Below are 26,210 nucleotides of genomic sequence, written 5' to 3' on the forward strand. Positions count from 1 at the left end.
CCTGTGGGCCGGTCACTGCCGGCCTGGTCAGGCCCCTGGGGAGTGTGACGCAGGACAGGCCTGGACACGCCGGCAGCCGAGAGGAAGGGGTGGTGAGAGCCACAGTGTGGGAGCAGGAGAGGGGGTCGGAGACAGTGGAGGCCAGAGCAGGAGGGGCGCCGTGAGCCCGAGTCTGGTGCCCACAGGGATGGCCCTGGGAAAGGCCAGGGGCCGGCCCAGCAGCGTGGAGGCCCTGAGGTCCACCCTGTCTCCGCCGACAGAGGCGCTCAGTAGCGAGGATGACCCACTGCCGTGTCACAAGCAAGAGTGGGCGGGATGGGAGAGCCACCTGTCCGCGGGACGAGACACGCCGCCGCTGCGGTGACAGGCAGCAGGGGTCTCCGCTCGGGAGCAGGGGTGAGGCCCAGGGCCCTGCTTCCTCTTCGGGTCGGCCTGCCCCACCAGGGCCGCCCCTCCGTCGGGTCCAGGCCCCGTCGGGAGCTGGCAGGTCCACGTGGACCCTGCTGTGGGAGCTGCAGCTTCGACCAGCAGCCCCCAGGCCTGCAGCTGGAGACATGGCCGGAGGCCCCCACCTCCACCTCCAGCTTCCCCAAGCTTGGGGGCCAGGAGCTGACTGTTCTGTCTCTGCTCCGTCTCCATGTTAGAGCGGAGACAGAAGGTGGGAGTGATCTCTGCACCGACTCCGCCCAGGCGACAGGACCCGATTCTGTCCCTGTTTGTCCCCACCCCCCAGGACCCGTCCCCCGGGCCTCCTTCCCCAAGGCAGGCCTGGGACGGGCCTTGTGTGCGGCAGAAACAGCAAAGGTTTGGTACTGTGGCCCTGGGCCTGGCCTGGGGTTTGGGACCCAGGACCACTGAGGAGGGCCTGGGCCCAGGCAGGTGCCCCCGGGAGCGGTGTAGGTCCTCGGGGACAGCCCTCGGCCACACGAGCAGGACGGCCCCCCACTCCCCGGGGCGCTGCAGCGGCCCTGGGGAGAACTCTGTCCACAGCCTGGTTCCGGGGAGCCAGCCGCGGCGACTCATCGGCGCGCCCACCGCCCGAGCTTCCTTTTCCTGGTGTGAGGTCACTCACTTCCTTCTCTCTGTCAAAGCCCGTCTGAGTCAGAGTTTCTGCCTCCTGTCGCTGAAGCACCACCCCCTTTCATGGCTCCGGCCCAGGGACTCAGTCCCTGACCACACGGCCCAGGGTGCCAGGCGTGGGACTCCGGGGCCAAACCCTGACCTTCCCTGACCCTCACGGGGAGGGAACGCAGTCAGGGGCTCCCGGGGACGCGCTCTGGTCACCCACAGACACAGCGGTGACGGGCGTCGGGGTCAGTCCGCGCCTCTGTCTCGGAACGTGTTTCCGAAGGACATTAGCACATCGAGATGCTGCTTCTCAGGCTTGTTAAAGCCTTAAGTCTGACCCTGTCCCCGTGGACGCTGAGATCAGGTGGCTAAGTAAGGGTGTGCGCATAGCGGTACAAACACGTCTCATCCAACCTCGTAAATACCCCCAGATCGGGGTGTGGCGGAAGGCAAAATACTACAAACACCGAGGAGAAAACATTACAGTGCGAATAATAAAAAATTCAGAGTGTCTTCCACCCTGTGGCATAGCCATGTCCAGAGGTCAGTGTGCATGTATATAGTCATGGGACCACCCCACAGTGTGCATGTATGTGGTTATGGGACCACTCCACAGTGTGCATGTATGAGGTTAGAGGACCACCCTGCAGCGTGCATGTATGTGGTCATAGGACCCATCCCACAGTGTGCATGTATGTGGTTATGGGACCACCCCGCAGTGTGCATGTATGTGGTTATGGGACCACCCCGCAGTGTGCATGTCCGTGGTCATGGGACCCACCCCACAACGTGCATGTCCTTGGTCACGGGACTCACCCCAGGGGGTGCTGCCTGCCAGCTGTGGGCTAGCCTAGTGCCAGCACAGGGTGCCTGTTGCCCCCACCCCGCCTGGGCTGAGCTCCAGCCTTTACCCAGCTCAGCTCGGTCTCCCCAGACCAGCACCCTTGGGAGCACAGGCTGAGCTTATTCTGATGTTTCTTTCCTCGGGATAATGATGTCTGCGCCCCCGGTGTGCTGTGGCCTTGCTCCAGGAGCAGACCCAGCAGGCTGGAGCGCCTTCCCGGCCGCTGTGAATGGCCCCGGGGCCCGGGTGCCTGTGAAGGCCTGGGTGGGCGTCCTGCGCATGTATTAGGAGGCCTCTTCCCAGCCCGCCCAGGTCGGTCGTGGCTTCTATGTTCAGACTGGGGGAGGGAGACACGGGAGGAAAGGGCTGGGGGGAACCCGGGTCTCCGAAGCCCAGTCATGTGGCCTCATGGCCACAGCTCACACCCTAGCAGTGCGCCTCCAAAGCCAGAGTTCTCTAAACCAGTCCGAGAAAGATCAGCGACAGAACAGAGCTATGAACACCAACACTTTGAATACTATAAGCTCCCAGCTGGAGAGCAGTGCGCCAACTCCCAGAGCCTCGGAACCGCCCTCATCCCCTCCCGGAGCAGCCCTGTGCTCGGCGGGGAGGCCAGCGTCACGGGGGTCCCGGCAGTCCCGGCCCTAGAACCTGTGAGCCGGCGGAGAACGCGACACAGGCCTCCCAAGCCCAGTGACGTCCACGCCTCACCGATGAGAAGTTCCAACCAGGTGCTGTCAATCCAGTGACAATGTTGGCTCATTAAATACGGGCCACAGGGCCTCACCCAGGGTCACTTTTCTGACAACAGGGTTTGTGGAAATGAAAAGTCAGTTAAAGGCACAGACACAGCACTTTTGCTTTGTAACGTAGGGACTCGCTTCCCTCCACAAGGACGAGGTGTGGGACTGCCGACCTGGGAGGAAGGTTCTGGCAGGTGACTAGGACTGCGGCAGAGGAGCTGGGCACGGGCACCGAGGACAGGCCGTGTGGCGCCCTCGGCGCATCCGAGAGGCTGGCCGGGCACCTGGAAACCCTCCTTTACTGTCAACAGAGGCAGCTGCCCTGCTGGGGGCTGAGATGCAAAGACCCACAAGGCAGGTTGAAGTCCACACCTGGGCGCCGACGACACAACTCTTTCTTTCTTTCTTTCTTTCTTTCTTTCTTTCTTTCTTTCTTTCTTTCTTTCTTTCTTTCTTATCCTCACCCGAGGACATTTTTGCATTTATCTTCAGATAGAGCGGGAGGAAGAGAGCGGCGAGAGAGAGAGAAACATCAATGCGAGAGACACATCCAGTGGCCGACGCCCACATGACCCCAACCGGGGCCAGGGACAAACTACAACCAAGGTACATGCCCTTAACGGGGACTGAACCCGGGTCCCTCTGATCCGCGGGCCGACGCTCTAACTGCTGAGCCAAACTGGCCAAGGCGACACAACCGTTTCTATACATGTTTATGCTAAATAAAGGCTTTCTCTTGGGACAGGTGCTGAGATATCCTACGAGACTAGCTCAGAATTCATTATTTCAACACATAACAAGCTTCACTTTAAAAAAGAGTGTGCACCTGGATTACAGAGAGAAGAAAGGCTGAGCCAGCCCCTAGGTGACGACGCTCCCACCAGGCGGGAGGTGTCAGGAGGAGGCCCCTACTCCTGAAGGCTTTGTCCCTGGAGCAGGTCCAGGGGCAACCATGCGTCAGACACGAGGCTAAGGAAGACTTGCTATCCACACCGATCCCAGTCTCTGCGGCCCGCCTGCGGGGACCTCTAGGGGAGGCCCGGGGCAGAGAAGGGGGAGCCTTGTCACACAGACAAGGAGGAAGACACAGAAACGGCCAGGGAGACGTCACAATGCGAAGACATTCTTGAACCTGAGCAAACCCGCTCCGCCAGCCGGTCAGGTTTCCCACGTGACCGCCCAAGGCTCCGAGCCCCTGCCAGGTCACGCTGTCCCGGCTCCGAGAGCTGAGCGGAGCCACCACAACTTCCTCATTCCAGGCTCACTCCGGTTCTGCAGGCTCCTGCCCACTGAAACCACACGGAGGCCGCAGGGGATTCTCCTCCCAGGGAGCAGTGGGAGTCACCGGGAGGAATGCACGCACAGATCCACACACCCACGCCTGCCTCCTTCCCTTCGGGGACGATCACCCCACACTCTGCCCTCAGTGCTCCTGGGCTCGGCCTGGCGCACCTGCTGGGCTCCAGGGGCAGGGCACCTCCGGAAAAGTTCAGAGGCCCTTTATCTAATTAATGTTAAGGACAAGTCAATAAAGAGACAGCCATGGAGGAAGGTCCTCGGCACTTGGAATTTTCATGACGCCACGCTGGGAGAGCGGAGTCCGGGGGCTGGCAGTACCTGTAGGTAGGGCAGGTGTTCTGGACTTGGAGGTGCCCTGCCAGCTTCACTGTAGACTGGGACGCAAGCGGCACGGGCACAGCCAGAAGGAAGCGGAGACGCGGGTGTCACCATGCACACATGGAAGGGGGCACGCGGGTGGAGCCCTCCAGGTGAGGGAGGGACGGGGAGGAAGGAGGGAGCAGGGGCCCAGGTTCGACAGGCGAGGCCCAGGGCAAGGAGAAGGGGAAGCCACCCCGAGTCCAGCTGCTTCGCTGAGAGCAACTCCGGGCGGCAGGGGGTGAAGCAGAAAGACCGCGCGAGAGAAACCTCTTCAGCAAGCGGTCAGACAATGGTGGTGCCGGTACCAAGTGGGAACGTGGGAGAAATTAGGTCTGGATCTGAAGTTTGAAGGTGGAGCCAACAGAATTCCCAGCAGGCTCAGCGTTTGCGCAGGAGAAAGACGGCCACCGGGTGGGCTCTCGGGCCGGGTGGGCTCTCGGGCCGGGTGGGCTCTCGGGCCTGGTGGGCTCTCGGGCCTGGTGGGCTCTCGGGCTCGGGTGGGCTCTCGGGCCTGGTGGGCTCTCGGGCTCGGGTGGGCTCTCGGGCTCGGGTGATCTCTCGGGCCTGGTGGGCTCTCGGGCCTGGTGGGCTCTCGGGCTCGGGTGGGCTCTCGGGCCTGGTGGGCTCTCGGGCTCGGGTGATCTCTCGGGCCTGGTGGGCTCTCGGGCTCGGGTGGGCTCTTGGGCCCTGGTGGGCTCTCGGGCTCGGGTGGGCTCTCGGGCCTGGTGGGCTCTCGGGCCTGGTGGGCTCTCGGGCCCTGGTGGGCTCTCGGGCTCCGCCTGGGCAGCTGGAGGACATGCCTCCAGGCTGGGACTGGAACCCAGAGGCTGGGTGGACCAGGAGCTGCCCCAGGCGGACAACGCCCCCCTGAGATACCCTCAATTCAGCCAACAGAGCCCCCAGGAACCCTACTGAAAAAAATACTTGCTGTCCAAATGTAGCCACACAGTAGTTGAATAAAAACCTTTAAAAACTGAAGGCTGACGAAGCTTGACTCACATCTGAACCAGTGTGAATACAGAGAAGTCTACAGCTAGGCCTCATGGCAACTGCGGGCACAGAAACTATGCCCACTGTCTTGAAAGGCACACCCCACAGATGTCCTGGGGGCGATAGGGGAGAAGCCCACATGCAAACCCCATGGGAAGCCAGTAGCTTTATTAAAAAAGTTGTAACAGTAGAAAACATTTAAAAGTTTTAAAATGAAAGTTGACCCTAACCCCAAACCTTTGGCTTCATTTTTTAAACCTGAGGGTTTTTAAGAACTAATACCACTTATGAAAAAAGAAAAAAATGTACCCTAACGTATACACTTTCATTTTCATTTTGCTTGGTTAACTATGAGTAGTAGGAAATCTAATAAATGGTGTGTTTTAAAGCAATTGTCTCTGTTTCATGAAATGGTTTTGATTACTCTTCCTGAGAACAGATGCCCTGGGCCACCTCCGAGGGGTCTTTGCCCGGCACAGACGGTAGTTATTTCTGGGTGGCGAGGTTTGGCGTGAGTTCTGCTTTTCTGGCCTCACACCATGCGCATCCGTGCGATAGTTATTTTGGAAAGAGAAGGAGGAAAAAAGTCCACCAATCTGCGGTCCCGTCCTGGCTGGCCACCGTGCCCACCCAGGGTCTGTTTACTCCGAGCACCAGTTTGCTCATCGCCGCTGACCTGCTCCACCTTCTCTAAAACACCCAACCTTGTCATCTCCCCCTAATTAAAATCACCCGAGAAGATACCTCGCAGACAGTAATGTCATTCTCAAGCAAAAGGTGGTCATTACGCCAGTGGGATCGGCATCCGTCAAGAGGTAGCCTGGCTCAATTGTAGTGTTTAGGACAGAACCAAACCAGACTAAACCGAAAAAGGACCCTGGTAAAGGAAGGGTGACTGGCTCACGGCCACCTGGCCCTGCCCTCTTCTGCCTCCGCCTTCGCCCGTGTAGCAGGTGTGCACAACCGTCCCCGTGGTGCTGGCGCAGGGGGGCTCACGCTCAGAACAGGTGGCACCCGGGGTCAGCACAGTGCGCCCTCCCGAGTCCCACGGAGCCCTGGCTCATACAGGCACCGCGCCTGGCACGGGGCACACCTGGGCGAAGGGCAGTCTAGCTAAGAAACCAGCCAGGGGGCCCAGGTGAACAGCCAGCTGTGTGGGTACTTCTAACACAGCCATGGCCCCTTGTGGTGGGGGCCGCCCATGCGGAGCTCAGAAGCACGGGGGAGGGTGAGTGAAGAGGGAGAGGGAATGAGGGGGAGCAGGGTCGTGCCCCATATTCGGCAGGCGCCCACTACTGGGTACCCGACGTGCCTTCTTCTCGTCCTGATGGTCGCCAAGCTCCTTCAGTGGGAAGCAGAAGCGTGCTGTGTGTGAACGTGTGCTCCCAGCACCCAGCAGGCGGATGGTCACGACGGCTAAGATGCCGTGGGGGGGCTTTTCCAGAAAGCTGTCTATACAGGCGATGGATTATAGAATCGCACACCTGAAACCTATATGCATTTATTAACCAATGTCGCCCCAATATATTAGATAAAAAATTTAAAAACTTAAAAAAGGAAGCCAAGGTTGTTTTGTCCCATGCGAATATTTAATTGACCCAGCACCATGTATTGAAAAGGCGGTAATTGTATATGTGCAGTCGGTTCCCGGACTTTCTAGTCTGTTCTGTTTAGTTTTGTGCCGATGCTCTATTGTTTTCATTACTGTAGCTTTATAACGTGTCTTATCTAGTTGTGTAAGACTTATTTAGTTGTGGTTTTAAAGATGGGTTTATAGCTATTCTTGGCTTTTTTCATTTCCATAAAATTTTGGATCACCTTACAAATATCCAAAGGGAAAAAACAATAATACAGTGGTGAATTGAGCTAGATGGGATGCAGATGTGATGGCTACGGCTGCAGCAGCCATTTTGCAACCATAAAGAGATTTGAAACAGAAAGCCAGAACAGGCCTAGACTGCCGATAATGGGGAAGGAGTAACCAACCAACTCCAGGTAGCTGAGGGCTCTGTGGTTTGTCGCAGGGTTCCACGCTGACCGTAGACCGTGTTATCACTAGTGGTAGTATTGATATTAATGTCCAGACAGGCTAATTTTCTGCCAAGTTTTAAATTAATAACACTTGGAACAGAAGTTCAAATTCTTTCTCCACCTCCTCCGAGATGTCTGCATGGACTTTTCGTGGCCCCGGGTACAGTGTCTCTGTCTCTGGCCCTGGGACCAGACCTCAGGCCTGTGGGCAGACTTAGAAAACGGGAGAAAGGGGCGTTATTGTAACGTAGGAGGAGTCTTTTAGAACATGAGGGGAGAGAACTGACATGAGAGAAAGTCCTTCAAAAACTGAGAGACCTGGTCATTAGACCGCTGCTGCTAGAGCCAAGCTTGTTTGCGGGTGACGGGGACAGAATTCTGTCCGTCTTCAGGTCAGCTTGACCCTATAGTGGGAAGGGGCCCTGGTGACTGTCCAGCCAGCACCGTGTCCCCTACACAGTGTCCTGGCGACGGGAACCTGTGAGCTACCTGTGCTGGCTCCTCACAGGAAGGAAGGTCTGCCGGTGGTCTCAGGGTACAGGGATGAGCGGGGCGGTAAGGGTGCCAACTCCCAAGGTCACGGCGCAAACCTAGGGGCACCTATCCTGGTGCCTACAAGGAACTTTGATTACTCCCATTCTCTATGAATTCATTTTCTGTCCAGAGAAAACCTTGTGTTCGGGACGAGTGACGGTCACATCTGGTGGGTGTCATTACACACTCAGCACACATGTACCTGCGTGGCCCACAGGGTTAAAAAACAAACCAGATGCTTTTCAGGGTGCTTTTATCCCTGTGTGTTGTAAATACAAGGTATCCCCAGAAATGTCTACAGGGTATCTGTGGGTGCCGTTACATTTTGAACATGTATTTTAATGAACACTGTTTTTACAATGACACTTTTTTGTTTAGATATTTTTGGGGGACACCCTGTAGATTTAGACTATATACATTGCTCTGGAAATTATTTATTTAAAAAAATATATTGGGCCCTGGCCGGTTTGGCTCAGCAGTTGGAGCGTCGGCCTGCGGTCCGGAGAGACCTGGGTTCAGTTCCCGCTAAGGGCATGTACCTCGGTTGCAGTTTGTCCCCGGCCCTGGTTGGTCATGCGGGTGGCAGCCACTCGATGTGTCCCTTCACGTCGATGTTTCTGTCTCTCTCTCCCTCCCACTCTATCTGTACAAAAAAATGGAAAAATATCCTCGGGTGAGGATAAAAAAATATATATATATATATATATTGGGTTTGTCCCATGTCATAAAAACTTCTATTGTTTCCAATTTTCTACTATTCAAAATATTTTTTAACAAATTGATTAAATTTGTTATTGATATCCCTGTTCATACTCCACAGCACACATGTGGTATGCGTTTTGTCTATATCAGATGTCAAGAGGAGAGATTTCAGGCTCACACAGTGTATCCAATAAGGAAATTGCATTTATGATTTTTAAAATCCCCGCAAAGGAAGCTCCAGGCCCTGGGCCTTGCCAGGGAAGCCTCGCACGAGTTTAAAGAACTAAGACCACATCACGGTGACTGTTCCAGGCAGAGAAGAGGGCAGACTTCCCGACCTGATTTATGAGGCCAGCACCGCTGTTAGACTAAAACTCTGGCGACGATATCACAGAAAGGAAAATTACAGGACAGTCTCTCTTATAGACACACATGCACACAAACATACACAAACAGCCACACAACACACACTCACAAACATGCACACACACAATCACACACATACACATACAAACGTACACAAACATACACGCATACAATCACACACACACAAACATACACACATGCAATCACACACACAAACATACACACATACAACCACACACACAAACATACACACATGCAATCACACACAAACATACGCACACATACATACACACATACAATCACAAACATACACACATACACTCACACACACAAACAAACATACACACATGCAATCACACACACATACAATCACACACATGCACAAACACACACACATACAATCACACACACACACACACAAATTGAATCCAGTGGTATGGGGAATTAAAAATGGCCACCAAGTTAGATTTACAGCAGGAACTCAAGGCTGACGTATTTGGGAAATCAACCAATATAATTCAACCCATTAATGGGATAAAGAGAAAAACTATAGGATCCTCTCAAAAAATGCGACAAAAGGGATTTGATAAAATTAAAAAACATTTTATGGTTTAAAAGTTGTAGCCTCCTGGAGACGAAAGGGAATGTGCATAATGTGATGAGGTCTTTAACCCAAAGGGAGGAGAAGAGAAATCTGAACCCAACACCAGAAGCCACGATACCACACTGAGAGCGCTCCCTCTGAGACTGAGTGGACGAGGACACCTGCGCTGGTCACCTCCATTCAACGTCCCACTGGAGATCCTCCCGTCGGTTAAAACACGAATTAGAGAGTAAGAAAGAAAACTCTCGTCAGTTGCAAATGACAGAATTTGTGTATTCAGGAAATACAAAGTGAACCGGTCTAGTCAAACACGTATAGAAACTGCATGGGAGACGTCACAAGGCACGAGGTGCATGGATCTCTAGCACTGGGTGTGTGGCTACGGGGACCAGCAGACTGGCATACAATCCTGGACAAGAAGCACCCGCTGGGAGCCCGCCCAAGGGGAGTGTTCCTGTTCTCTGTGGTTGCAGAGCGTCCCAAACCTCGTGGCTGCAAACAGTAAGGTCTTGTGTTCTGTGGGTTGACTCCCCTGGGCTGGGCTGGGTCCTGAGGCCAGACGGCACTCTCCCACAGGGGGGCCTACCCCGTGAGCAGGCTGTCACAGGGACTTCCAGGGCAGTGCTCCAGGCCTGACGGTGGGCGGTGGGCGCCGCGGGCATCTCCAGGCGCAGAGCGAGCCCTCAGGACGCCCAAGCACCGTCCTGCTGGTCCAAGCAGCTCAGATTCCAGCACTTCCCTCCACGCGTCACTTCAACAACAGTCAGCTGGAAATTTAGACAACAAGACTCCTTTGTGGTCAAATTGGTCAGTCTTTCATTTCTTTGTCTTTATGGGTCTTGCTGAAGAAGGCCTTTCTTACCCCGTCCCTACCCTCCTTTATTGTCGTGAATTGGCTTTAGAATTCTTTTTATAACATCCAGTTCTTTATCTGACTAATTTGGGATGGACCTGGAGCCTCCGTCCTGTCCCATTAAAATGTCTTCTCTCCTGATGCCGCGATGGCAATGGCGTCATACTCTGTCTTGCTATCTCGTCGGGCACAGGACCCTCCTCGTCCCTTCCTCGGCTATTCTTGAAACATAAGGGCACTTGTCACACGTCTTGGTTTTACTGATAAACTTTTATTCGACGACACCACACAATCATACCGATCTACCTATAACTTACATACATTGTACATAGAGCCGTTTCTGCCAAGTATTTTGAAATGTATTCTTTTATTTCGTTTTTCACGAGCAGGTGCGTTAATAGAACCCTCGTTTCCCCACATGGGAAGGTGTACCGCGAGGCTGTGTAAATCGCTGTGGTCACACAGCTGAGTCTCGTCAGCAGCAGAGGGAAATAGGACTGGGGACTCAGGGCGTGCGGCCCCCCAGGCTGAGGCACCCCAGGCTTCCTCCACCGTCCTGTGCTGGTCGGGGTGTCTGGGCTCCGTGTCGAAGATTCATCCAAGTGAGACGCTCACCAGCACCAGCATCTGAGTTGTAGCTGTTCGCTGGGTAGGAGGACCCAGCACCGAACCAAGGCCTGCACCACGGGACCCCTGTGTTATTGGGACTGCTCCCGCTCTGTGGGGGGCTGTGGATCTGGCCGGGGTCAGAGTCTGTGCACAGAGGTGCCCCGGGGCCCCACCCTGCCCGCGTGCTGTGTTCACGCTGCAGGTCACTGAGCCGTGCTGGGGTCGCTGGACCATTAAAATCTGTCTGTCTCCATAGGAGATGCAGAGGGAGAACCCAGGGTGATTGGCAGGGCAGATTGGAACCCTGCCAAGTCCCCTCTCATTTGCAAATGTGTGAGTAAGAAGCCGAGGTGGACGCCAGTTCCATTAACCAGCCTCACAAAGGGAGACCCGCCTCTCAGCAGACAGGGAGCTCCAGCTTCCACAGCCGCTTGGCCGGAACTCACCCTGATTTCGAAAGCAGAGAGGAAATTCGGTTGAGACATGACGATGCGTAGGACACCTTTCTGACCGTGGCAAGACAGGCACCACGGGCCCGCCGTAGCGAACACCAGGCGCCGAGTCAGGCTACGCCGAGTCAGGCTGCGCCGAGCGTCCGGCTGGGCCCGTCCGGGTTGCAGGGCGGAGCGTGAAAATGCTCCCCGTCCCTGGGTAAGTCCCCAAGGTTTCGATCATTTAAAAACGATAGTAACTTCCAGAACATATGTTTAAATGGTGATTGACGATAAACTGAGGTTGACGCAGAGCTGTGACCTGCACTGAGGCACATTCCGAATTCCTGCCTCTCCGGAGGTGGGGGACAGGGACGGAGCTGGGGACTCAGAGTTGCCCCTTCCGGCCCCTTCCTGCCGTCTCTTCCTCGCCGCCCCTTGACAAAGAGGGTAAATAGAAGATACTCAAAAACGCTTCTCATACATTAAGTGGTAAAGTACACGGGTGTGGTGAGTGAACCCCAGGTGCCCACTCTGTGGGGTACCCACGAGGAGCTGGGGACTCAGCAGGTGGCCTGCCACAGCCCTGCCTGCCTCCTCCCCGTGAGTCACTCCCCTTTCTAACTGAACACACAGCTCTTCCAAGGTTTGGATCAGACACCGGACCTCCTGGTTCATTCCCCTCGAACCCTGAGCTGCTTCAGTGTCCTGTCCCTCGCTTTTCCGTGTCTCCACCTGGAGCTGAAGCGCAGACAGCCAGCCCTCTTCACACCTGGGACCACGAGTCACTTCCACGCCAGCCACTGTGAGGGCCACGGCCGCCAGCCACGTGTGTGATCTCCATCACCACTCACTAGACACGGGGACCTGAGGTGCGTGTGCCCTTACAGAGGGAAACGGAGGTCCAGGGACTGACCTGACCAACGTGTGCACAAGGGTGTTCGCCGGCCCAGCGTCACCCCTTTGAGAAGTCCCTCCCGCTCCACGTGGACCCTCGTCCAGGTGGCTTTGTGCGCCGCCACCCCCACTGTAGATGGACAGGCCAGACCCCAGCCAGACCCCCCGGGAGTGTCCTCATCTTGCTGGAGCTGCCCCACCAGGAGCCTGTGGCAGAACGGCAGGGCAGGGGAGACAGACCCTCCGTAGGACACCAGCGACTTCTCCCAGGGGCTCCCCGTTCCAGGGCCAATAGTCTTGACGTGGTGGCGTTGATTTCTGCGACCCGCCGTTGGACCACTGTGACCAAGCAGCCCCCCGGACAGCTGGCCCGGCTCCAAAACTCGCCATGTTACGTCGCCGGTTCTCCCAAAGCTGTCCACCGTGCGGGACTGTGGTCACTCCACTCCCTCAGCCTGGGCTCCAGGCCCCACGGGAGTCTCTGCGGCCACGGGAACCCCTCGTCAGCCCCAGCGCCTGTCCCCCAGGACCACGGGACTGCGTGTCGCAGCGCTCTGCGGGCCGGCGCTTCCCTCCACCCAGGTGTTCTCTCCGGCTGTGTCCTCTCAGCAGCCCCTTCCTCTCCGGAGCTTCTCCAGTGACCCGGCTGACCCCCTCCACGCCCTCTGTCCTCGCCTCTCCTGATTGTCGCCAGAATCCCCATGGGTCTCGAACCCGGGGCTCGATCTCTGCATTGAGCTCAAACCACACACTCCTTCCTACCCACATCCTCTCCCGTGTCCACCCCAACCGGCCACAGCTCGAATGATCTTCCCTGACCCGACCTGCTGCCCACCTGAGTCAGCTCTGCTGTGTCCCACCCCCAGCCTCGCTGTCACCAGGAGACACCCCTCCCTCTGTCTCTAACCCAGTCCAGACACAAACCAAATGCCTCCCCTCCTCCTTCCCACACCCACTGCCTAGACCACAGCCCCCACGTCTCCCCCGCGCCCTGTTGTCTGTGTCCCCATCGCCACAGCCCCGGGAACAACGGGCCCTTGGAGTGTGGGCAGCTCACAGGGCAGCTTCTTGCAGGCCCGTGGGGTCCTGACCGGCCGGAGCCCAGGGTCTGGTCGCTCGCTGGCATCAGGACCTCTCGCTGGGCGTGTGGTCAGGGCTGGGCTCCCCAGGGCCCGGCACGCCCCTCAGGAATCCTGCCGCCCCGCCCTCCTCTCCCTGTTTGTACAGCGTGGGTTTTCGACCAGATCTTGCATTTTAAACAATGGTCTAAATTCATCCCTAAGAGACAGACATTCAACCCACTGTTTTCCGTCTCTTTGAACTCCGCTGTCCTTGGATGTGGACAACATTGGGCAACTTCCTGCCGGGCGTGCCAAGCCTGGAGGGAGGGGCGGCTCAGACCCACACGCCATGCCCACGAGCCGCAGCAAACCGGCCTCTCGTCCCTGAACTCCCAGTGCCCCGGCGACTTGGCTGTAATGACTGGTTTCCAGCTCATTAGTCAGCCTCCGACGGGGTGCCCTCCTCCCAGGGTGCAGCGGCAGCGCGGGGTCCCAGTGAAGTCGACCACCGCCCTCTCGGCCGGGGGGCTGCCCTCAGGCAGACTGTGAAAGGTGTGAGTCCTGAGCCACACATCGCCCGCGTGGACGCCCGTGCCCAGACCTCCGCCCCTCCAAGGATGCTGGGGTCTGATGTGGGGCCCCCCAAAGCAGCAGCCCACCTGGCTCTCCAGGCAGGAGCAGACCAGGACCCCTCCCAGTGGGCTAGTCTGCACCCTGACAGCCCCACCTGATGCCCCTGAGCCCGGGGAAGGCACTGCTGAGGGAGAGGGTGTTCTCACCGGGAATCTACATAGCTGGAGCTGAGACTGGGCCTCAGGTGGATGCCTGCGGGTGGTGTGCCCTCCCAGGGCAAAGGAGGGCCCAGCCCCCAGGATGGGGTCAATCCTGAGTTCACAAGGCTCCTCCAGTCTCCTCTGTTGGGCTCATGGCCTTACCAAGCTGGCCAACACTGCATGTACCCATTTCACGGATGAGGAAAGTAGAGCCCAGAGAGCCTCCATGGATTTGTTGGGATCGTAAAAAGCAAGAGGGAGACTTGAGACAGACGCAGGCCCTTCACCTCCTCTGTTGTCCCCGGTCTCAGGGGACGATGGTGGCCACTTGGACAACCACACAGCCCCTCCCCTAGTGGCCCCTCTTTCTCTGCAGCTCCAGCCCTCGCCTGGCCCAGCACGCTCAGCCCTCAGACACCTGCCTCATGATGTTCCCCTACGTCTTCACCTGTGTCTCTCTCTCTGTCATTACTGACATTCCGTAAACCCTACGGCTCACAGAGACGCTTGGGAAACACATTTTCCTTCTGGGAGATTCCGCACGACTCGGGTCAGGCCGGGACGAGGCTGTGCTGCTGTGGGCCTTGCGGGACTGAGACCTGGGGATGGTCAGGGGCTGACCTGGGCGCAGCTGTTCAGGGCGGGCCCCGAGTGCAGAGCTGGGGACAAGCGGCTCTGAACCGCAGGAGACCTCCTTCCAGGCCGGCCTCCCTCCTCAGAACCTCTGCCTGTCCCCCCAGGGCCATCGGTCCTGCCTCTCGACATGTGCTGAAGGCCTGCATCCCTGCTGCGCCTGCGGCCTGGTCCCCGAGCCTGCCCTGACCCTGCAGGTGTGGCCTGGTCCTCACAGTCCAACCCGCTGCCCAAAGGCCAGAGCATGTGTCCTGGGGCCTCTGTGTGACCTCTGTGTGACCTCCGTGTGGCCTCTGTGTGACCTCTGTGTGGCCTCTGTGTGGCCTTCGTGTGACCTCTGTGTGACCTGTGTGGCCTCCATGTGACCTCTATGTGACTTCTGTGTGGCCTCTGTGTGACCTCCTGTGGTCTCCGTGTGACCTCCGTGTGGTCTCTATGTGGCCTCCATGTGACCTCTGTGTGACCTCTGTGTGGCCTCTGTGTGACCTCTGTGTGGCCTCCATATGACCTCTGTGTGACCTCCGTGTGGCCTCCGTGTGGCCTCTGTGTGACCTCCGTGTGACCTCTGTGTGGCCTCTGTGTGACCTGTGTGTGACCTCTGTGTGGCCTCCGTGTGACTTCTGTGTGGCCTCCGTGTGACCTCTGTGTGACCTCCGTGTGACCTCTCTGTGGCCTCTGTGTGACCTGTGTCCATGCTGCCTCGTGGACCCCATCACAGAGCTCGAGGGGATCACAGGCTGCTTCCCGCGGGTGGTGCACCAGGCCACACACACTGGGACAGGCTGGGGGCCCCACAGAACCGGAGCTCGGGGTGAGGGAGCCTGCGGCCAGTCCCGCCTCTGTCAGTCCGGCCAGCGGGAGCATGTCTGGGGACCTGCTTTCACCCCTCGCCCGGGACCCCCTGCACTTACCTGTCTGTGGCGTGCACCTGGTGTGGCAGGACCCCGAGAGGGTCACGCACAGGATCTGCGGGTGTCTGCCCCATCCGCTCGTCAGCAGTGACCAGGCTCCTGACTCTGCTACTGAGGTTTCTCTTCGGCCCTGATCCTGCCCAGGTGACCCGAAGTGACCCCTCGTCGCTGCCAGGTCCCCTGAGGCCCTGGCAGTCTGTTCCCTGCACCGTCCCCCCAGGTACCCCGTGATCCAGCCCGGCACAAACCCCACTGCTGCTGCCTCCCTGCACCGTCCCCCCAGGTACCCCGTGATCCAGCCCGGCACCCCGTGAACCAGCCCGGCACAAACCCCACTGCTGCTGCCTCCCCGCACCGTCCCCCCAGGTACCCCGTGAACCAGCCCGGCACAAACCCCACTGCTGCTGCCTCCCTGCACCGTCCCCCCAGGTACCCCGAGATCCAGCCCCGGCACAAACCCCACTGCTGCTGCCTCCCTGCACCATCCCCCCAGGTACCCCGTGAACCAGCCCCAGCACAAACCCCACTGCTGTGGAGCTGAAACTCCCCAGTGGCCCACGCTGATCCCACTCCCCTCCCTCACCTGCCCCCTCCCCTCCCCCACCTACTCCCTCCCCTCCCCCACCTTCCCCCTCCCCTCCCCCACCTTCCCCCTCTTCTCCCCCACCTTCCCCCTCCCCTGCCCCACCCACTGACCCCCCCTTACACCCCCACTGTCCCTGCCCCCGCACCCCTACCGTTCCCCCCTCACGAAGGCCTCCTGGTGCCCTTTATTCTCCTGGCTGGTTCCCTTCTGTCCTTCACATTGTCATCTCCCCTGGGAAGCTGCCCAAAAGGCCCCTCTTCTGGGCTCTAGAATATTCCAACGCCCCCCCCCCCCCGGGGCAGAGTTCACCGCACCTTCACCAGTGCAGGTCTGTGTGTCTGTCTAACCCACTGGCCTAGAGACTCCCCCAACAGGGCCCGGAATCACTCGCCTTTGCCCATCGTCCAGACCACTGCGGGGACCGGGGCAGGCTTGTGGGTGAACCATGAGAATTGAGGGTTCGGGCCCGGCCGCTGCCTCAGACCCGGCAGTGGATCCTCTGTGGCTGTGTGAGCAGCGGGGGGCCAGGTTCTGGGCGGTTCTGCCCTGTGGGCCAGCCTTCCCTCCCCTGTGACCGCCGTCGGGGGGCGCGAGGCAGGGCACGGGCACAGCCACTCTGGTGGACACTGTCCTGTGCTCACCAGCGTCGCTGAGGACTTGGCCTCCGCTTCTGAGGGGTGGGTGCACTTCTGGGGGACACAGGGTCGCGGGGTGATGTTAGGCGACAGGCCCACTTTATTATAGTTTTTATTTGCAGATTACGTCTGGGCTAGTGAGGTGTAGGCAGGTCCGTGTCGACAAGGGACGGCCCGGGATGACCAGCCCCTCGCCTGGGTGTGGCACAGAGGTAGCCAATGTCCGTAGCGGGCTGGCTTCCCGCCAGGAAGATTGTCCTGGATGATCGGGCGGGTCTGACCCGGCCGTGGAGAGGCCCTGAGGAAGGGCTGAGGCCCCAGAGGAAGAAATTCCCCGTGCACAGGGCCTTCACCTCCCTTCCTGACGCCCCCGGACCCCCAGGCCCCGAAACCACAACGCCAACCTTTGCACTGAGTCTCTTCAGAGCTTGATTCCTCCTGGTGTGTGTCTCGGCTGAGCCCTGACGCAGGAGGACCGAGCGCCCGCCCGGCTGAGCGTCTGGGACCACGGGCAGGAAGGGCGGCGCGTTTCCGTGGAAGCGGGTACTGTCAAGCACTCCCCATCCTGAGGAGCTCGGTGGCCGATGGGTTTGGAGTCAGATGCACCGTCACTCGAACCCTGGGCTCTGAGGACGGAGGACTCTGGTGCCTCGGTTGGCCCTAACAATGGTGCCTGTCTCACTCACGGTTATGACTGTTCTCCACATGGGTGCACTACATGGGGACCCCCAGGCCAGGATCTCTGACCTCTGCAAGGTCACGGTGGAGTGAACATCGCCGCCAGCCCCCTAACTGCCCGCGTCGAAGCCCCTGTGCTCCGCCGGAGAAGCAGGGTTTGCTGAGCATGAGCAGTTCCAAAGCCAGCCCAGCCCCCTCCCAGGCCGCTCCCTGCAGCTTCTGCTCAGAAGGAAAGCTCAAAGCCAGGCGTCCAGGGCGCTTCCTGGGGTCCGCGAGCGCTGCTTCGAGAGAGGTTCAGTGTGAGCGAGCCTGCCTCGCCCCAGGGACTGTCACAAAGCTTTTACCAACCCCCCAGCAGGTCCTCGGACTTGCCCCAGGCGAGAGGAGAAGAGTTAGGAACCATTGCTGATTGTTGGCAAGGAGACCGGATTCCCCGGGATTCCCGCAGCTCCCCACCCGCAGACTGTAGGCCTCCAGCTAGCACCCTCAAGCTCCCCAGCCAGGTTAGAACGGCGTGGTCACTGCAACCCCCATTCTGGGCCAGCTAGCTGCTACCTCACCGTGTAGATCGTTGTTCAGTTGTTTGTGTGTGTGTGTGTGTGTTTCTTTATTGACAATAGAGAGAGAGGAAGGGAGAGGGAGAGAGAGAAAGAAACATCAATGAGAGAGAACATAGACTGGCCGCCTCCTGCATGCCCCTCACTGGGGATTTGGCCCACAACCTGGGCATGTGCCCTGACCGGGAATCGAACTGGTGACCTCTTGGTGTAGGGTCGATGTTCAACCACTGAGCCACACCAGCCGGGCCCGTTGTTCAGTTGTTATTTGGGGCAAACCCTGTGCCCAGTGAAGTGCCTTTCGGTGGGGTGGGGAGCCCACACTAGGTACGGCCTCATGCCTCAGTGAACCCTGACAGGCAGGCCTCACACGTGAGAAAACGGATGCACAGTCACAAGGCCGCTGGGGGTCTGGGGCTTGACACCAGGCGTCTCGGATCCCAGAGATAACACGCCAGATGTCTCACTGTAGAAACGAGAAAAGCCGAGGGCCAGAAAAGACGGGGACCGGCTGAGACAGGAGCCCCCGGCCAGGCTCGGCCAGGCTGCCTCCCCTGGGCGGACTTGCGTCTCGCTGGCCGGCACCAGGAGGCTGAGAGTGAATTCCAGGAGCCCTGCGGACTTCCTCCCACCCCCCTTCTCAGAGGGCGTGTGGAGGTCACGCTTATCTCTTCCCTGAGCATTAGGCCAGAGGTCTTCCATCATCTCTGTCTTGACACCGTTTGGAAGGAATGTCCAGGCGTCTGGTGACGGCTCAGATAAGAGGGCCGAGGTGTTTGAGGCACTACCTTCCCTGCAGACGTGGCCACAGGAACGTAGACGCCTGTGCACAAACCTTGTATACTCTGCGAAAATATACTTACTAGACAATGCATATATTTACCTTGTTTATGTTTAAATCCTGAAGACCCGGAGAGCCTTCAGCGCCCAGCTTTGCCAGGAGCGACCACTCCCAAGTGCCATTGTCAGCACGGTGGGAAGAACTCGCAGCGCGTCCCCAGGGAGCCAGCGCCAGCGTCACTGTGAATGGCAGCAGGGTCCTGCTGCAGGGCCCCTGGGTGGCAGCTCCTGGAAGTGGGCTCAGGGTGCAGGCTGGGAGGGCTGTCTCAGGCCTATTGCCCTGCTAACACTTTTAAGTTATAACATTTCATTCAAACACGTAAATATCTGTTTTTTCTTTAACAAGAAAAGGAAGAGAGGTCCTTCCTCCCTGCTCCGTGGGAGGCCTGGGGGTCTGCTCCCCCAGCCCTCACCCCGACCGTGGTTGCGGCCAGACCTCCACCTCACAGCTCTGTGACTCTCAACCCGACGGCCCAACCCCACACCAGGCCGGTCCCTGGCTTGGGGGAAGCAGAGTAGCTCAGGCCTAGCCAAAAGGAGAAACTTCACTTCCAGACAAAATACGCACCTTGTCTTTTCCACGAGGAGTTTAACCATGAAAGAGTCTGGATGTGCTCAAAGGAAGCCAGGAATCTCTCGAACGACGCAAACCAGGCGGGCCGCCATTTACGGCTCCGCATTCCTCCCGCTTCCTCCTGCCAAACGCGAGCACTCACACGCCTGGCGGGACTCTGGGGCCGGCACGGTCAGCAGGGGCCCGCGGGTCTCCCTGCTCAGCTGGCCCCCGCCCCGCATGTCTGTGGGCCCCGGAGACCCCGCCACGGTCTCACGCCTGGGCTAGTGCAGTCGCAACGGTGGCAGGACTGTGTAACCTGGTGTTTTAAGTGACTCCTGGTTGTTTAGAATATTTTATTTTATTTATTTATTTTGGTACGTGCCCCTCGCAGGAACCGAACCCGGGACTCTCTGGTCCGCAGGCCAGCGCTCCAACCGTTGAGCTAAACCAGCCAGGGCTAGAATATTTTAATGATTGAATTTTACAAGGACTGTGCTCCAGGGCTTTTGTTGGTGGAGAACAATGATGGTGAGACGAACCTTCAAAGTGTCCGTGCGGAAGGAAAGGGCTGTCTGTCCATTTCCTGCCTCGCACCCTCCTGTTAGGCCTGATTTGTCTGTTTCCTCCCCAGGTCGGATTCCTCCGAGCACAGGGCAGTATAGTCACCCCCAGAGATCTGAGTCCTGTTGAGAGGGCCCTGCGAGCTTCCTGTCTTCAAGAACTCAGTCTTGAGGTGTCGTGTCTGCCGCAGCCGGGCCTGTGACGCACCCAGGAACCGCGGGGAGCGGCGGCCATCGCCGGCGGGCGAGCTGCGCCGGTCCGTCCCGCGCTGACCTGGCCTCCTGACTGCACAGCGCAGGGCGGGAGGCGGTGGGCGGGAGGAGCCGGTGCGTGGCCTGCGGTGAATTCACAGAACTCGGGTGGATGCATTATTGATGGGCATGTTGTAAATTTTTAAACAAAATAAATAATGTATTTAGAACGGAGTCAGTTTGGGATGGTTTAAATGCTGTTCTGAAACAGTGTGGAAACACTCCTTTGGAATTAACAGTGTTTCAGCAGAGAGGCAACAAATTCTGACTTGTGAACACTTCTCTTCGTGTTGTGTTCGCGGGTTGACTGGTGTCCACGCTGTGGGAGGGAGGGAGGGGGAGATGTGGTCACATTTACTCAGTTCCCACATGCAGACCTGGTGCTGGTGTGTGTGTGTGTGTGTGTGTGTGTGCGGGTGTGAGCCCCGGAAGGAGGGACTGTGGGTGTGAAGCATGAGTACCTGTCCCTGGACCGGCTCCCGTCCCAGGTGAGCCCGGCCCTGCACCTGTGCTGGCTCCGGACACACCCCACTGCAGCAGCCGAGACCTTCTCTGCCTGGCTCTCTGCTCTGTCCCCAGACCCCGTGATTCACACTGAGCTCCCAACACCCACTCGGCAAGTGCTCAGCGATTCTTCTCTGTCCTTGCTGATGTGATTTGCTTTGATCCAAACCACTGACCGTCAACTATACAGCAAGCCGTGCCCTGGGCTCTCGCTACGTGGACAGCAAACCCGGCTGGGCCTGGGGACCAACCCGCCCCTGTGACCGTCTCCCCTCCCCTGAACACGATGGCTCTGGGGTCCCGGTCTGAGAGCCCCCAGCCCAGGCTGCGGTTGGGGTTTTGAAGGGAAGGGTGGCCCCGGCGATCTCTGACTCAAAGCCCCTGGAAACAGGAGGAGCCCTGGGACCTGCAAGCCTCCCCCCCCCCAGCTGCAGACTTAGAAGGTGCAGGAAGCGGCCTGAGCCGCACCAGCCCCCACTTGTCCGCCTCCCTCCCCAGCAGCTCCTGGAGCAGGGCCCCGGCTCTACCCTGCACCACGTCGCGCACTGAAGATAGGGCAGGAGCAGCACCCACACCCCTCAGGTCTCGCCAGCGGGGCCCATGGAAGCCACCCACAGGGGGGGATGCGTCCGCTGGGCCGTGGAAAGAACACTCCCTGTCTGTGTGATCACCTGAGACTCGGGGCGGCCTGGCAGGGGACTAGCGGGGCAGACACGAGGGCTGGGCGGAGCGCAGGTCTGTGTCGGAAGGAGGGCCACACGCTGAGGGAGCTACGTGGGCTCCTGGATGGCTTTCAGAGGCGTCTGTCACCTCCGATGCCTTCCTGGCGTTCCCATGGGAACAGTGGTTTGTCTTATCTGCTCCTCGCTGATACGGTGGCGCCACGTCCCCCGAAGAGGCCTCTTCAGCGCCAGCCGGCAGCCACCTCAGCGCTGAGCACAGTCTGTGCGCCCCACGTCCCAGACCCTGCCCCTCCCCCACCTGTCCTTCCTGGACACTGGCAGATGCCATGGTCCCTCCGACTGCAGAGAAGGGAGAACAGGGACCACCTCCCCATCCTGCAGGGTTCGTTTGCGGAGTGAGCCCCTCACTCTGGAGATGACTTTGTGGGGGTTTCCCGTGGCCTTCGGAGGGGCTTGAACCCGTCCCGAGTCGGAGCAGGATGGCACGGTGGTGACACTTGCTGCAGGAGCCGACCCAGAGGGGTGGACCCTGCTGGACCCGACAGGGCATTCTGCGTGGTCTCTGCTGTTCTTGGGGTGCAGGGAGCGCAACCTGCCTGGGGCTCCTTCTGAGCAGATGCAGCAGGGCCAGTGGGTCCAGGGCTCTGCCGTCGGGGACCGGACGGGGGATGGTGGGGAGGGGGCAGCAGGAGGAATAAGGAGGAACAGGCTGGGGGTGGGGGGGATGAGAGCAGGGAGATCCCACCCCTCTCCTAGTGGCCACGCGTCTGTTTCTGTCCCCTCTGCTGGGCTCCAAGGAGCACCAGCATGTTCTTTGAATTTTTTTAATATATATTTTTTCTTTATTGATTTTAGAGAGAGAGGAAGGGAGAGGAAGAGAAAGATAGAAACATTGATGAGAGAGAACACCGACTGGTCACCTCCTGCATCCCCTCCACTGGGGATCGGGCCCACAACCTGGATATGTGTCCGGACCGGGAATCGAACTGGCGACCTCTTGATGCAGGGTCGACGCTCGGCCACTGAGCCACACTGACCGGGCACCGCCATGTTCTTTGTGAGCAGGGTCACCAGGCCCCGAAAGCCAAGCTGGGATGCTCAGCTCCCACATAAACACCGAACCCCTTCCTTGACTTTCAACACCACCTGTGGCCCAAAGGGGGCCTTTCGCCAGGTGCCAATGCTCGTGCCCCCATCCCGGGAGCACCTGGGAGTGTGAGTCCAAAGACACACGAGAGGAGCACAGTCATGAAGAAGTGTGGCCGCAGACCGGTGGGGTCCCAAAAGTTCCCAGGTCCAGGGAGACAGCGCTGTTCCTTGGGTGATTGAGGCTGGATTTGTGGGGTCCTCACTGCCAAGCTGGTCAGTCAGGGTAGCCCTGCCTGTGTCCTCCCTGGCTGTGCTGACCACCTGGACCTCACCTTCTACCCCAAACCACCGGCCACCAGATAGCCCGCCCACCCAACTACTCCTATGCCGACCCCACAGCCCTGAGACAGGCCGTGCCTCCTTCAAAGTCCTAGGGAGGTTTGTCCAATGCAGAGCCCCCCGAGAGCCCCCTGAGGGCCTCCGAGAGCCCCAGGGTCCTGGGATTTACACTGAATGCATCCCCAGGACCCAGCCATAACCTGGGCCCAACCTGGGCACTTTGGGGCAAGCCCCTCCTTCCAGCTCTGCTGCCCCACAACTCCTGCTCCTGACCAAACAATGTTAATCCCTTTAAATAGTGGTTAAGAAAACATGCAAACGAGATCCGAACCTTCTCAAGCATTAATCAACCAAAGGCGAAACTCAGAGGCCACTGCACCCTGAGCTGGGCGTCGAGGGGAACCGCCCAGCCCGCATGATGTCTCCATTCACCGCCCAGCCTGGCTCCACCATCCCCCGATTTCAAAGAGAACGTGACTCATAGAGCATGGAGGCGTCAGAGAGCCCTCAGGAATGCAGGCTGGGTGTCCTCACCTCAGCGCCGCGTGTCCCCCGTGTCAGTGTGCTGGGGGCCCCGGGCATCTCGGCCGGGCAGATCGCAGGCGCCGGGTCAGGTGCCTGAGACTCAGCATTTCAGCTCCAGTGCCTTGGGCTGAGGGGCCCTCAGCGGAGCGGTGTGGCTGTGTGGGCTCGGGGTTCACACCCCAGACGGGGGAGGTGCGGGGACTCACTGTGCGTGTTTTCAGACACGGGGCCCGAGGGGCAGGCCAGGCTCCAGACGGTACAGTCACACAGAGCAGTTCCGTGTGTTTGAGCCTCGAGCGTTCCAATGTCAGCCGTACACTTGCACACTTTCGGGCGCATAGTCAAAATGTCGGGTTTTTCAAACGCCTCCGGGGTTTTATGGTCAGTGTAGTCGCACAAGTGTAAAGCCTCACGCGGGTGTGCACTCAGAGCCTTTCTCTTCCCTTTGCAAAGGGCTCCCATAATGCCTCACACAGCAGGACGTCCCGGCGGGGTCGGGACGCGTGTTCCGCCTGAGTCATGCCTCTCTGGAGTCGGCCTCCTCACCTGCACAAGGGGGTGGGGTTGTGTGGGGTCTCCTTCAGGACCAGTTTCTACCTGCCATGATGCACCGTCTGGGGCGTGTGGAGAGCCTCGTCCATCATGAGCTGCCAATGCTGTTTCTCCTTCCTGGGGGCCCGGGAGGGGAGATGCACACACAGGATCCTCCCGTGGCCTGAGATGGGAGTGCAGGAACTGGGCATCCCCTTTGCGCAATGAGGTCAAGTTCAGGGTGCATGGCCGCAAGAAATGGAGCTTAGATGCCAGGTAAATGTCACGTGGAAAATGCAGACCCCTCAGAGCCAGCCCCCGACCCAGCGTGACCCTGGGGTCCCTTCGCGGAGCTGCTAAGACAACTGTGGGCCCCAAGGATGAGGGCTCTGTGCCATGATCTGAACGTCAGAACTCCCTGAATCCTGACACCACCTAAGCTACCGTCACTCTCACCCAGAACCTCCCTGGTTATGGGGACCACACACCTCCTTCCTTAAGGGGCCCGTGAGATCAGAGGGTAAATGGGGATCACGGAGCCTGCCAGCCCCAAACCCCTGCTTGGGATCTCAGGAGAGAAGCACCATGGGAAGGTCCTACATCTTCTAGAAATAGCGCTTACCATAAACAACCCTGGATTAACCCTCGGCAGCCTCCCCCTGGCCATCAGGCCTGGGCCACAGCCGCCTGGGTAACCTGCCCACCGGCCACTCAGCCTGTCCCAGGAAGCCCGGTGTCTCTGAGCACAGATGTTTCAAGTCAATCGAATATCAGTCGAGTCAAATGTCTCACTGATTACGATCACCATGGCTTATTTTCATCCGCTGAACAGGGCAGCCTTTAGAAACAGATGTGTCCTCCAGCGGTTCACACTGTGTAGACACTGGAGTGGACACCAGGAGAGAGGTGCAGAAGAGCCCTCTTGCAGAACTGCCATCCCCTGGGGAGAGACCCAGTGCTCAGAGGGAGCCTGGCCAGTCTGAGGCAGCTCCCGGTCAGCGGGAAGAGGCCTGGAGAACACCTGGGGTGTCCATGGCGTTCCACGGTCCACCCAGAGACCGGCCCTTGTTCCCGCAGATCCCGCACACACTTCCTTGGAGAGAGAGAGCCCCAGAACCCCCTCGTTCTCAGGGATCCCCTCATTATTCACTCATCAGCAAACATGTGTTCCATCAGCCACTCTGGGCAAAGCACTGCGATGAACTCTGTCCCTCAAGAAATCTATCATTTGGGGGAGACGGGCAGGTTAATGACTGACTATTATGGAAGGCTGAACAAAGTAAGTGCTTTAATGAACATACAGACGGCGCGTTAAGGAGATGCTGGGAGACAGTGATGACGGCTGATTGGGGCGTCGGGGGGGCTGGCATCTGTGTGGGCTCCCAAGGCTGCCATGGAGAAGGGCGCAGGACGGGGAAGGCCCAGGTCATGAGCTCTTACGGAGCTTGAATTTTGTCATTAGCTGGGTGATAACTGCATGGCTCAGGTGTCGGAATGATGCTTACAGACACCTGCGATACCCAGATCCCTCACCACCTCATCGCTGACCGTGGTGTCGGGTCCACGGAGCCCGTGCTCACGGACCCCTGCCTCCCTCTGCTCACGGCTGCCCCCTGGCATCGTGCCCTGCAGACCTCTGCACACCAGCCCACGAGCTCCCCGTGCATCCTCACAGCGGCCTGGTGTTCAAGCAGCCAGAGGGGGATTTATATCCGGGTCCCAGGGAAGGACATTGTACAGAGTCACTGAGCAGAGGTGCCGGTGTTGACGGGATTAACCCCGGGGCTGCTGGCCAAGGCCCCTGGGCCTCTGTCACTGCGGTGACAGACCAGGTCCCTCCTCAGCTGCTCTGCCAGGGGCGGCCCCTGCCTCCCACAGCCTCCAGGGCAATGTCTCCGAGCCGTCGGACGGGTGGGACAGGGATCCAGGTAGCTTCGGCTGCATTCTGTTATTGGAAATGACAAAGAGCCATCTGAATGTGTATCCTCAGAAGAAAGCTCACTAGGTCTTTTGTTCAATATCCACCTACACATGCAACAGCAGTTTTAGGAAATGAGTAGTGAGATGGGCATGATGCGTCCCCTCCTCTGACCACGGGTCACTTCCTCTCGGGTGAGGAGTAAAGGCACAAGCCTGGGGGGACCCGTGCTGAGTGCCCAGGGGTTC

This window comes from Molossus molossus, unplaced genomic scaffold (genome assembly GCF_014108415.1).
Source record: "Molossus molossus isolate mMolMol1 unplaced genomic scaffold, mMolMol1.p scaffold_m16_p_8, whole genome shotgun sequence".
Taxonomy (NCBI): domain Eukaryota; kingdom Metazoa; phylum Chordata; class Mammalia; order Chiroptera; family Molossidae; genus Molossus; species Molossus molossus.